The following is a 12,517-nucleotide window of genomic DNA, read 5'->3' on the forward strand; positions in this document are numbered from 1 at the left end:
AGATTGGGTCATACGCACCATGGTGCCGAGTAGTGCTTAATTAACTTAATGTGCCAAGACTTCATTTTGCATGATCTTTATGGGATTTGTGAAAATATTGGTAGTGGAGATAGCAGGAACCAAAGTCAAGAACATGCCACCAGGTGGCGCTTAAGTACTTTCTTTTTCCACCTGTCATTCAGTCAAATCAGAATCTATTGATGTCCACAAGAAGCATAACATTAGATACTCATCTCCATATGGATAACATTAAACTTCTTAAAACGTATTAGAAATAATATTCTGATAATAATGATAGATCTGTTATAGATATAGATAGTCTTTTTAGTGAAGCAGACCACATTACACACACATAAAGGGGACAAATGTTATCACGTAACAGTGATAATGTCAAAATATTGTTGAGTGCTTACTCCATGTGAAGCACAAAGTTCATTAATACATTTCATTATCTCACTTCTCACATTATTAGCTCCTGTTAATTATCTCAATCCTCACAATAGACTTATGAAGTAGGTACTGTTATCATTCTTTTTGTAGAGAGGAAGTGGAAACTCTGAGAGGTTAATCAAGGTTACGTAATTGGTTAGTCCCAGGGCAAATACTGTAATCCAGCTATCCACTCCAAAGATTTACTGCTTGACCAATGTGTCCATCTGCCTCTGAGATCAGCACAGAGGCTAAAGTCCAGAGATTTGGTTTCGGACAACTGATATTTAAAATTTAGGGGAAATATTAAAGTTTTAGTTAGCATTCAAGTTTTTTTTAAACTTCCCTCCTGGTAAAAGGAGTGACAAAAAGTAATGGACAAGTACATGCAGTAATAGGTAGAGAAAAACTGTAATGGTAAGTATAATACACTTGGGCTGCCTTTGTGAATTAATTTAAAAACGGTTGCATGCCTGGAATTGCTTAATATGAACTTCCCAATATAAGAATCTCTGACTTAGCCTTTCTTGTTAATAGGATTGTCACTTTTTTTTTTCTCTCCAACTCTGAACAACAGATAACGCTGTATAATACTTGTCCCAGTAGAGGCCCCAAATCAGCAGAGGATAAAAAATACACACTTTTATTCAGAGGCCCATTGGCTTTGTTTTATAAAAACCTGTTGGGAAAGAGGTTAATCACAAACAGAGATGTAATTCAGCATGGGGAAGAGTTCCTTCCCCATTCTGACAATAGCCTTAATCTTAATTACTTGATTCACTCCAAGGAGGAGTCAGATTAATGTACCTGTTAGAACACCACCCAGTTTGTCTAATTAATGTAAATTGTAAAATGTTCTGGAGATGTTTGGAAGCAAAATGTGGTTTGTTCCTATAATTTGAAGACATCCTAATTAGGATGTATTCTTAGAGAATGCGTTCCTTGTGTATCACCTCTAGGACAAACGGGAAGATTTCAAGAAAAAAAACAAAAAGACTTGGGCTGAATTCACATTGGAAGTGCATTGCTTTTTGGAACAAAGACATGTGAAATAGTGGAGTCCATGACTGTATGTGCTGGAGTCAGATTGGATCAACTCCTCTGAATTATCTAAAGGTTATATGACAGAGTTAGAGTGCATCTCAGGCCTTTGAAAATTTTATCCTCAGTCTCTGATCATTAGCACAGGGCTGTCTGTCCTGTCACCACTACCAACACCACCACTGCCACCATTGCCCAACATCAAAGTAATTACACACTTATTTGTATAAGGTGCCTTAAAAGTAACAATGAAATAAACGTTGTCCCTCTCCCCTACGGGTTTAATGTTTACACACAGAAGATAAAAAGAGGTCTTTATTTTAATGCACATTTTGAGAATATGAGTTTGTTGGTGTCTGATATAATATTGCATAAGGTAGTGCATACAGAAATACTGTTGGAAGGGAAAGGAACCTTGTCTTCTAACGACATTACTCATTTTAAAGAGATATATTTATCGAATATTGACTGTGTACTAAGACACGTTGGTAGGTAGGAAGGATACCAAAAGAGAAATATATGAAAGGTCCCCAACTTTATTTTCTAGAAGTGTTTGTGAGAAAAGAGCCCAGGAAGAGGGGATTTATAAGTCAAGGTCAACAGGAAGAGGAATTACCTGGGCAAAAGGAAACAATGGGAGGTAAGAGGATAAAGAGATCTTCCAGGGGTTGAGAATTAGGCTTGGAAGATTGGAGTTCAGAGAGAGGAAGGAGGGATGGTAAGAGATGAGGCTGGAAAGGTAAACTGGGGCCAAATCCTAAAAAGATGCCTTTTTCTGTGAAGACTGTAGGCTTTGTCCTGTGAGTGGTAAAAAGACCTTAAAGAGTTTAAATAAAAGACCTTTGAACTTTAGAAAGATCACTGCAAATACTGCACGGAGAAGGAAGGGATAAGAATTAAGAGAGAAGTCAAGGGAATCAGATGGTGGTATTTTGGAAGTTTGCTCACTGAAATAGCAATAATGGAATGACAAAGTTGGTTGGTATCAAGACATACTCTAGAAATAATCTTAGGTGGATTAGTGATTGATATATTGGGGTAGGAGACTATACCATAGGATTCTTTTGAGATCTAATATTTCATTATTTGTAAGAAAAAGTGGTAGTTTGGCCTGCACAAGTTCAAAAAACTTAATGTGGCTACCTAAAGATGCTGGTAAGAAATCTGGGAATTCTAGAAATGTATATTATCACTAAACTAATTGAAATTATATCAATTTATTTCTGTTTCTTTTTTCTGAGGATTACTTCTTCAACAACTTCAAAAATGGTGAACATGCTTGACAGAAGATAGGCAAACAAAAATTAACTTGGAACTTCTAAATGGTTGAACTTTGTTTCATGTAGTTTACTTGGGGAGGTGGTTATTTCTGCTTACTTAGTAGTTCTGTTGGCTTCTTTCTTAGACACAGTTATAACATAATTACTTAGCTGATTTTCCAGCTTGAAGGAAATTAGAGGCACCATAAGTGAGTAGGATGGTGAGAAGCAGGCATACTGACAGCAGGCACAAGAAGAAATGAGGGCTGGTATTTATTCTTTCATGAAGTCTTGGTTGAGCACTTCTTAGGTCCCTGGCACTGGGGATATCTGCTCTCTGGAGAATCAGGAGTTGGGGATTCAGTTGGCAAAGAAGAAAGAGAAAAACCATATAATACAGGTGCAGAAACTCAAAAGCACATCACAAATTGGAGTCATTTAGCATTGTTTATCATCATTCCATATTTTACAACCCACACAGTCAACCAGCACTATTCTTGTGACAAGTCTTTAAGAATAGAATGAGGTATGCTGGATTTCACTTTATAAGGAGATGGGTGTATAAAATGTTTTCCTAAAGCATTGCATCCAAAATGGCTGATATTTAAATGGGTGAAATAGATGAGGAAAAGTTTGAATTTTTCTTAAACATTTCATTTAGGCTAGGAGGAGTAGCTATATTAATTGAAGTGGAAAATACCAGTGTTTATTTTTCTTTTTTTTCAAATCTAAAAGCACAAATTCCCATTTGTAACAAGATTCATGTTTATGGAGTCGAGGAATGTTGAGAAGTACTTTTTAGTTCAGTTTCTTGAACATTGCATGAGATGTTTGGGGACTTTCTGCTGGTCAGATTTATGGCTGAACATAAATGGGAGCTGTATTCCTATGGAAACTAGAGGCCCTTAGAACTTCTGATATGAAATGATAGAATTTCCAGAATAAGATTCTAACTTTTCCTATTTAAGGGCCAAACTTCTTGCCCCCACACCCTGCCCCGCCCGCCCCCCAAAAGAAGCATCTACTTACTGTCTTGATGTCTTCACTTTTCGTTCACTCTTCAGCCTTTTTTGATGTGACTCCAGCACCTGTGCGATCCCTGGAGCAGTGCTGTCCCTGAAATCTCAGGTGGTTCTTATAAGATAAAAACCACACAATATGGCCTCTTGGCAGCATGTAACACCTATAATTTACCATTACATTCTCTTGACACACCAATAGGTCTCTACTTATAGATTTAAGAAAATGTTTGTGTCCTAATTTGGTCAGGTCTGCCTCTTTCACTGCACAGCAAACTTGGTAAGAGGAGGGTCCTTGTATATTTTGCCTACCATTATATCATGAGTACCTTGTGGCTGCCGTATAGAAAGTTCAGCAAGTATTTATTGTTTATATGAATGAATAAAAGGCTCACTTTAGGCCAGCATTAGTAATACGGAACTGTGGAAAGGAGAATTTTCTACCCCTGTAAAATTTAGAAGCCTGCTGAGGATCAACAGGCTATGGACTGAATTGTGTCCACACCCCAAATTCACATACTGAACCCTAACCCCTAATTGTGAGTGTATTAGGAAACGGGGTCGTCAGAAGGTATAATTAAGGTTAAATAAGGTCATCAGAGTTGGGTTGGAATCTGATAGGATTAGTGGCCTCCTGAGGAGAAGAAGAGAATGATATCTCTTTTTCTTTCTCCCCATGCACATGCTCAGAGGAAACATTGTCAAGCCAGGAAGAGCACTTTTATCAGAAACAACCCAATAGAACTTTGACCTAGGACTCTCCAGACTCCAGAACTGTGAGAAAATCAATCTCTGTTGTTCGCCACCCAGTCGAAGGTATTTTTTTATGGAAGCCCTAGCTAATTGTGTAAAGCATTACACAATTCTAACTAATAATAAGAACAATCTTACTGCCAAGAATCAGGTAACAAATTGGCTTTGACTTTATCTTTTTTTTTTTTTTTAATTTTTTTTGTTTCCAACGTTTATTTATTTTTGGGACAGAGAGAGACAGAGCATGAACGGGGGAGGGGCAGAGAGAGAGGGAGACACAGAATCGGAAACAGGCTTCAGGCTCTGAGCCATCAGTCCAGAGCCTGACGCGGGGCTCGAACTCATGGACCGCGAGATCGTGACCTGGCTGAAGTCGGACGCTTAACCGACTGCGCCACCCAGGCGCCCCCTGCATTGACTTTATCTTAAAAAGCTTCTAGATATAGAGATATTATAGCTTTTTGTAACATCTATTTAAAACTTAAAAGTCCCTTGACAAGAATACTCTTCTGGATGCCTCATACCAGTTCTCACAATAAGAATGCATTACTTTTTGTCATATGTGTATTCTGGGAAAAAAACAAAACAAACGAAGCCACATTTGATTAATTTTGTTTCATAAAATAAAGCATAAAATAGGACTTCATTGTTTTCCACTTACCACACTGTAGTCATTAAAAGACATTTCTTCAAACATCCAAAAATGTAAAAATACTCTCCTGATGAAGCAAGTGTGGAAAATGAGGCTTTGTTAAAAAAAAAAAAGTTCTACATGGTTATTTTATTGCTGGACCTCATAGTTCCACATGCTAGTGTGTTGAGTGAATTTATCAATAAGTGTTCATTGTGATTCTCAAGGGGTGGAAATATAATACATAATTTTTCAAGTACATTTGACAAGAGGACCCTTATTTCATTTAATCCAAATTAAAAACCCATGGAACTGGTGTGTGCAGGATACATAGCTTCTTGAGTAAATCCCGTCTTAAAATGAAGAACCCTTTTGCAAAAGAATCACTGTATCCTTAGATTTCAGAGCAGAAACAAAATTTTTAAATATTTAGAGCAAAAAGTATTTCACACTTGCAATTAGGTGCTGACAAATTTTTGAAAAGGCGGCAAGAGTGGAAGATGAGTGGGAAATTCTGCCACTACGTCTTTAGGCTTTATCCTGGAAACTGCATTCAGAAAGTCAGGAAGGTGCTCTTGTAGGATGTCAAAGAGATAGAGAGAGACTGGGGGCAGGGTGGGTGGGGGGAGGGGAGAGAGAGAGGAGAAGTTACAAGGAATCACAGTGTCCCTCATTCCCAAAGGCGGGAACTGTAGGAGGACGTGGAGTCCAGCTAGACTCTGTAAATGCTCACGTCTGCAGAGATGAACATGCCAGCTTCCGCTGCTGGAGGAAGGTGGCCGTTCTGTCTTAAATTATCCACATCTTGCACAAGTGCATCTCATCTTGCACAGCAGATACAAAGCAAATCTAGGGTCCTAGATACGTGGCAGTTTGTCAAATGTAATACCCAGGCCTCCAGCTTCAGAGATACAGACTTATGAGACATATAATTCTGGAGTTCTTTTTATCTTGTCAGTGAAACTCACTATGAACAGGTATTCTGAGATTTAAGCCCTTTTATTGCTCTCATTTTCCTCCTTTGTCCAGGGAAAATTGAGAACACATCTCTTGAACACTTTTTCGTACACTAGAAGAATCCATAGGCACATAGTAGGGGCTTCTTAACTATTTGTTGCATGAATAGATAAATAAAAGATTTCTAAGTTATAATGTGATTAAGACAAGGGGAAGATACAGTGAAATCAGAAGGAGGTAGTTAATAAATGAATGGGTCTTGGAGCGCCTGGGTGGCTCAGTCGGTTGAGCACCCGACTTCGGCTCAGGTCATGATCTCACAGCTCGTGAGTTCGAGCCCCGTGTCGGGCTCTGTGCTGACAGCTCAGAGCCTGGAGCCTGCTTTGGATTCTGTGTCTCCCTCTCTCTCTGCCCCTAACCCACTTGCATTCTGTCTCTGTCTCTCTCAAAAATAAATAAACATTTAAAAATTAGAAAAATAAATGAATGGGTCTCATGGAATCCATGGGTAGGCTTCAAGGAGTGTCACATTTGCCTTATGAATTAACTTCATTTAATGATGACCTATTTCAGTTATGTTAAGCTTACTTGCACAGTAAAGTTAAACTAAGATGTATTTATCACAAGGTATTCACAAAAAGAGACAATCACATTTGTTGGATATGAGAACATCAATGGTAAGATAGAAAAATCAACAATTGATTATGAAGCTCCCATAGTCTCTCCCTTTTTCTCCTCTTTGCCACATTTGTCAAGGACTTCATGCCGCCTGACACACTTCTGAACAAAGATGTTCAGTGAGTACCAATTGGAGTATCAGTTGTTCCTCTTGGAACATAGCTGAACCATACAGATTTTCATTTGTGCCTCTGTGAGAAAGCCAGAGGTTGAAGATGGGCTTGAGGTACCACATCAACAGTATCAAGGCTGTCTTGTGTGTGCTTGTGTGCTTGTGTGTGTGTGTGTTTGTGTGTGTGTGTGTGTGTGTGTGTGTGTGTGTGTGTGTGTATTATGGAGAAAGGGCTTATATCTCAGTATACTATTTTATTGGAAGATCCAGTCAAAAGAAGGAAGATTCTAATTATGAAAAGCTTAGGTATTTTCTATTATTTAGGTGAACATTCTAAGAAATCAGAACATTCTTCTGAGTGGATCCTCTTAGCATAAAGTTACATTTTTATTTATTTTTGTGGGGGAGGAACAATTAACTCACTTTCTAAACCCTGAACAGTAGTATGGTCTTGCTTTCCCTCTTTTTCTGTCTCTCTCTCTTTCACTGTCTCTCTCTCTCTCCAAGAAAAGTAAGAACACAGAGACATAAAAGACACCAATCTAATAAGATATCAAACATAATATTATCAGGCATTATATCTGATAATGCACACCAAATATTCAGTTGTCTTGGCATTGTCTAGTTTTTATGTAGGTGGGTTTGGAACATGTGACTAGTTTTATAAACAAAACTGACATCTGCACTCATGGCCTGAGGTGATCAATTTTCTGTATGGTCAACTATCACCATCTTTCTCTCTCCCATTGTTGTTGTAATCTTGGAGCCTGACATTCCACTCGATGCCTGACACCGTGTCAGACCTGACAAGAGAAAACAAAACAAGCACATACACACCAAACACTATGTTATAACTCTAAGATTTCAGGATTTGTGTGTTTCAGAAGCTAGTATTCACTATCCCAACAAACAGGGTGGAGGGCATCTTTTGTAATAAAATTCCCAATCCATTTTGCCTTTTTCTTCTCAGAACCTCCGTGAGGTCAATAGAAACAGAATTTAAGAAATATCCATGATTATATACTGGAAATTGTATGTAATACTTACTCCATGTGTATATGCTTTTCTTTACCCTGGAGAAAAGGATAGATAACCTATGTTGGAAACCCCAAAAAGTCTAGTGTCCAGAGAGGGTCAAGGAGTAGCCAATGAGAAGTTGCCTTTAGTTTAGGGAATTTTGAGCTTCTACGTAGTTCTCAAATCACAGAGGCAGTTACCAAAAGGCAAGAGTCCTGCTTACATCTGAGCAATCCTCCTAGGGCTGTTGCCCTTTGGGCACTCAGAAGCCTGGCATCTGGGACCTGGTTTGCAAGAAGCAGGTGATGGGAGCACCTGTGATTAGGATGAATAGTCTGGAGCCAAGAGGCCTGTTCAATAATGCAACACAAAGGGATTAAAAGAAAAGAGGAAAAGCAAGCACTCAGCAGTTAGTCTTTGTGGTTGGAAGTCTTTTGTTTCTTTCTAATCTCCTTAAATGTGATTGCAATGGCGAAGGCTCTTATATTTAATAGGCTCTCGAGTTACTTTGGAGATGAAACATATTTTACACTTACATAAAACATACTTTATACTGGAACGCAGATGCTACAATTGGTACCCCTGCACTCCAAGAAAGCATTTCAAAAAGGGTCCCCAAAGATTTCAGGACGGCATTTACCATATATAAAAGGATGATTACAATAATACTAAACTCTAAGATTAATGTAACAGAAATAGAAGCACAGAAGATAGGTCTACTTATTACTTTTCCTCTTGGGGAGTTTCAGTAAAAAAAAAAAATTAAATGCACTTAACCCTGACAAGGATGACTGCTCCAGGTTTTCAGTAGCTGCTCAAGTTGTCAATACATTGCACTCACTGCTCAGTAGGTGCCCCTAAATTGTGAATTTTGTTAATGAAGTAATGTCAAGAAGTTATTGGCTTCATTTAGAAAGCAATATTCTTCTCCGTAGCGTCAGTCTTATTTTAGGGAATCCACAGGGGATACATAACGTGAAAGTTCAGAGTGGAAGGCATCATGTTATTATTCCCCAAATCTTTTCAAGTGTCCCCCAAAGCCGAAAAGATTAAATTATAAGGTTCTGATTTCTCTACTGTTTCAAAACACAAACATATAAAAGGGGAAAATGGATACTCTTTTTTGAAGGACATAAAACCACCTTTAACTTATATGAAATGTTTTGAATTGGTATAATTTGCTCCTGAGATCTCAAAGCACTTTGTTATATTTCACTGAACTTGACTCTTCCCTATGGACAAGAGAGGTTGAAAAAAATAAAATATCATGCCCTGATGGCTTTCTCTAGCCACTCTTGGACAAAAAGGAGACAACAGCTTGTCTTTCTGGCCTTGTCATTCTTACCAGGGACCCTTTCGTATGCATTCCTTTTATGCACATAAGTAGGAGTGGCCTGTTCATCCCTGGAGAGGATGGAAAGTGATGTGATTTTGTGACTTGGAAATGAGCACTATGCCTTTTCCAAATCTACCCTTCCGGTTGAAAACAGTGTCTGAAATCCATGATTCAAAAAAAGGTTGTAGACTCTTCATGGTAAAAGTTGTCTATCTTAGAGAATTGTGAGGTTCTAAGGGTGTTTTCAAAACATGGAGGCACTTAACTAAAAAGTATTAGCAGCACCTTACCCGTATGTTCTCTGAAATGGTAAATGTGGATAAATAAAAGGTTTTATTTCATCCACATATTTTGAAGATTAAATAAGAAGAAACTCGTAAAGATCTTAACGTAGGGCCTAGGACACAGCACACTCGGTAAATGTTAACAGGCCGTACTGATACAATGGTAGCTGTCGTAGACATTGGTTGTAGTCTGCAGCCTATTTGCACGTACTACTATGTCTGTAGAGTTTAACTGATAAAATCTGAAAGTTTATAGACCGTTTTCTCCCTTCCTCCCTTCTTCCTTCTTTTCTTCCTTCCTTTCTTTCTTTGCTTCCTTACCTCATTCAATTCAAGCAACCAGTAATATTTAGTGAGCACCTATTTATAGACTTTTTGGATAATGTAAAGATCAAGCCAAACATAATCATTGAACCATGAAATTTATATTTTAGAAGACAGAAGAAGATACTTAACCAAAATTTTCACAAATGATTAATGCCAACTCTAGTACGTTCAGTTTGAGAGCTACCGTAGGGGCATGCATAGACTGGAATCTGGCATCTGTTCTAGAGAGGGTGGACTAGTTTATTTAATTTCGCAAACTCATACATACTTTTGTATAAAGCTCCAGTTAGATTATATTCTTAAAAATTTTTTTAATGTTTATTTTTGAGAGAGAGACGCATAGAGTGTGAGCGAGGGATGGGTAGAGAAAAAGGGGGACAAGATTCTAAAGCAGGCTCCAGGCTCTGAGCTGTCAGCACAGAGCCCAACACGGGGCTTGAACCCATGAATGGTGCGTTCATGACCTGAGCTGAAGTGGGATGCTTAACCGACTGAGCCACTCAGGTGCCCCAAATTAGATTATTAATATAGTGGAAAAGCAAACAAGTCTTCCCTCATGGAGTTACTAGTTTTAGTTTTCATATTGTGCTCTAAGAAACTCCAAGAGTGTCACAAGTGTTTTCAGGTGCCACCATGCACTGGGACCACACAACTGCCACACCCAGTTCAGAGTGGAGTCCGTCCTCATTTTGACAGCCCCCTGTTAACACAGGTGTGTGTATATGTGTATATAGGAACTGAGTCTTTACTTTGCACAGTTCCTACGTACTTTTTAAAAAAAGTTTATTTATTTAAACAACCTCTATACCCAATGTGGGGCTCAAACTCACGACCCTGAGATCAAGAGCTGCATGCTGAGTGAGCCAGCCAGGCTCCCCCACATACTTCTGATAGGCATTGATTTCAGTTAATTTGTGCAAAGTGAGGGCTGCCTATATGTCCTTTTATGTATACTTGAGACAGTGTGTACTGCTGAAAATAAATAATTGGCAGCCATTAGCTAAATTCTAATCTAGAACATGATTTTCCAGTTCAAGAATCCTCATAAGATTTAATATCTCCCAGCAACTGTCCTCCTCCATCTATATTTCGTAAGCTTGATATTCCATTTTCTAAACTTTTTCTCTCATTAGATTCAGCTCACTTACCCTCACTACCCTGGTCACTCCTTTGTACATACTGTTTTGCCAATGTAACTCTTAATGCTGGGGACTCAGAACTGAATTGCAGGTACATTTAGCCATGGAAGATGTACCTGTATCACCCGTCAGACTGTATGCTCTACCTGGGTAGGTAACCTTGGTACCCTAGGTTAGCATCTGTTATTTGATTGGGACTTAATTAATTATTTCATTGTTAAATACTTCAAATGTAGGATCCCTCATAGTATGAATGCCTAGTATTAGAATTATAACATGATCATGTTAGTTTTGCTGGAAGCCACCTAACACAGTTGACTTTGTGTTTGATGTTGTTTTGACACATGGTTGTGTGTTTCTTATCAATTTCTCAGATTAGCTACTTTTCATTTATGAAGCTCCTGTGGGGGCTGACAATGAAACAAGTAAATTCTGTTGGGAAGGGATTATGAGAACCAAAGAACACAAAGTCAGATCTGAGTAGGATCCTAACTTGAAAAGGAAGCTTTTAGGAATGTTATGACCTCTTTCCCATAAAACTTTGTGTCAAGAGACTAGAAAGAACAAGGAAGTCAGAAATAAAACTTTCACATCATTCTGGAAATGCCAAGACATAATGCAGAAATTTTATGGGTTTATATTTTAAAGGTTCTGCATTATAGTATTGATTTGAATGATTTGAAATTTCATAGAAATTTTCATTACCTTTTAACGTGATGAAATTCACTGAAGAAAGAAATGTTACAGAAATGGGCTATACCATAATGACTTTCATATTCATGTGAGATTGTCAGTGCAGACAATTGGGACTTCAACTGGTATGGGAGAAAGTGCTCTTGAATACCAAATCTGGGCAAAGCAACTTGGCACTTAATGACCAAGCTTAAAAAATTTACACTCAAATTAGAAATTATACTTCTGGGACTCTATCCTGAAGAAATAATGAGAGGAGAGTCAAAGATTTATATACAAAATACTTTATCACAGCCTTCTTCCTAATAGTGAAAAAAAAAAGAGAGCCTTAATGTTCATTAATATAGGACTGGTGAAACAAAATTCTAGTTAAATCTGTATGATGGAAAACTAAACAATTACACTTCCAGAAAGCGGCGGAACAGTATGGATAGTAAGTTGTCTTTCAGCAACAACAACAACTAAGGAAAAGTAAAATAAAATATAATAATAATGGTGAGCTATAGGCAGAAGGAAGAAAGAAGTAAACAGTTTCAGTTACTTCAGTTTTGAATTTAGAAGCAGGCAACAGTTATATATAATAAAATTAAAACAAATCCTAACCTCAAAGGAAAAATGAAACAAAAGAACCCGTGTGTAAAGTTGGTAACTTAATGATGTGCACAATTATTTCAAGAAACTTTGAATTCTGATAATTTGCACAAGCTTTGTGAGCTATAGCTCAATGATAAAGATATGCAAAAAGTCTCAAAATGTTGTCTGTAATAATTTCAGTATTTTCATATTGATATTGCTGTTTTTGAGTTATTACCCACATGTTTGTGATAAAGCAACTATGTAAT

This window comes from Prionailurus viverrinus, chromosome A2 (genome assembly GCF_022837055.1).
Source record: "Prionailurus viverrinus isolate Anna chromosome A2, UM_Priviv_1.0, whole genome shotgun sequence".
Lineage (NCBI taxonomy): Eukaryota > Metazoa > Chordata > Mammalia > Carnivora > Felidae > Prionailurus > Prionailurus viverrinus.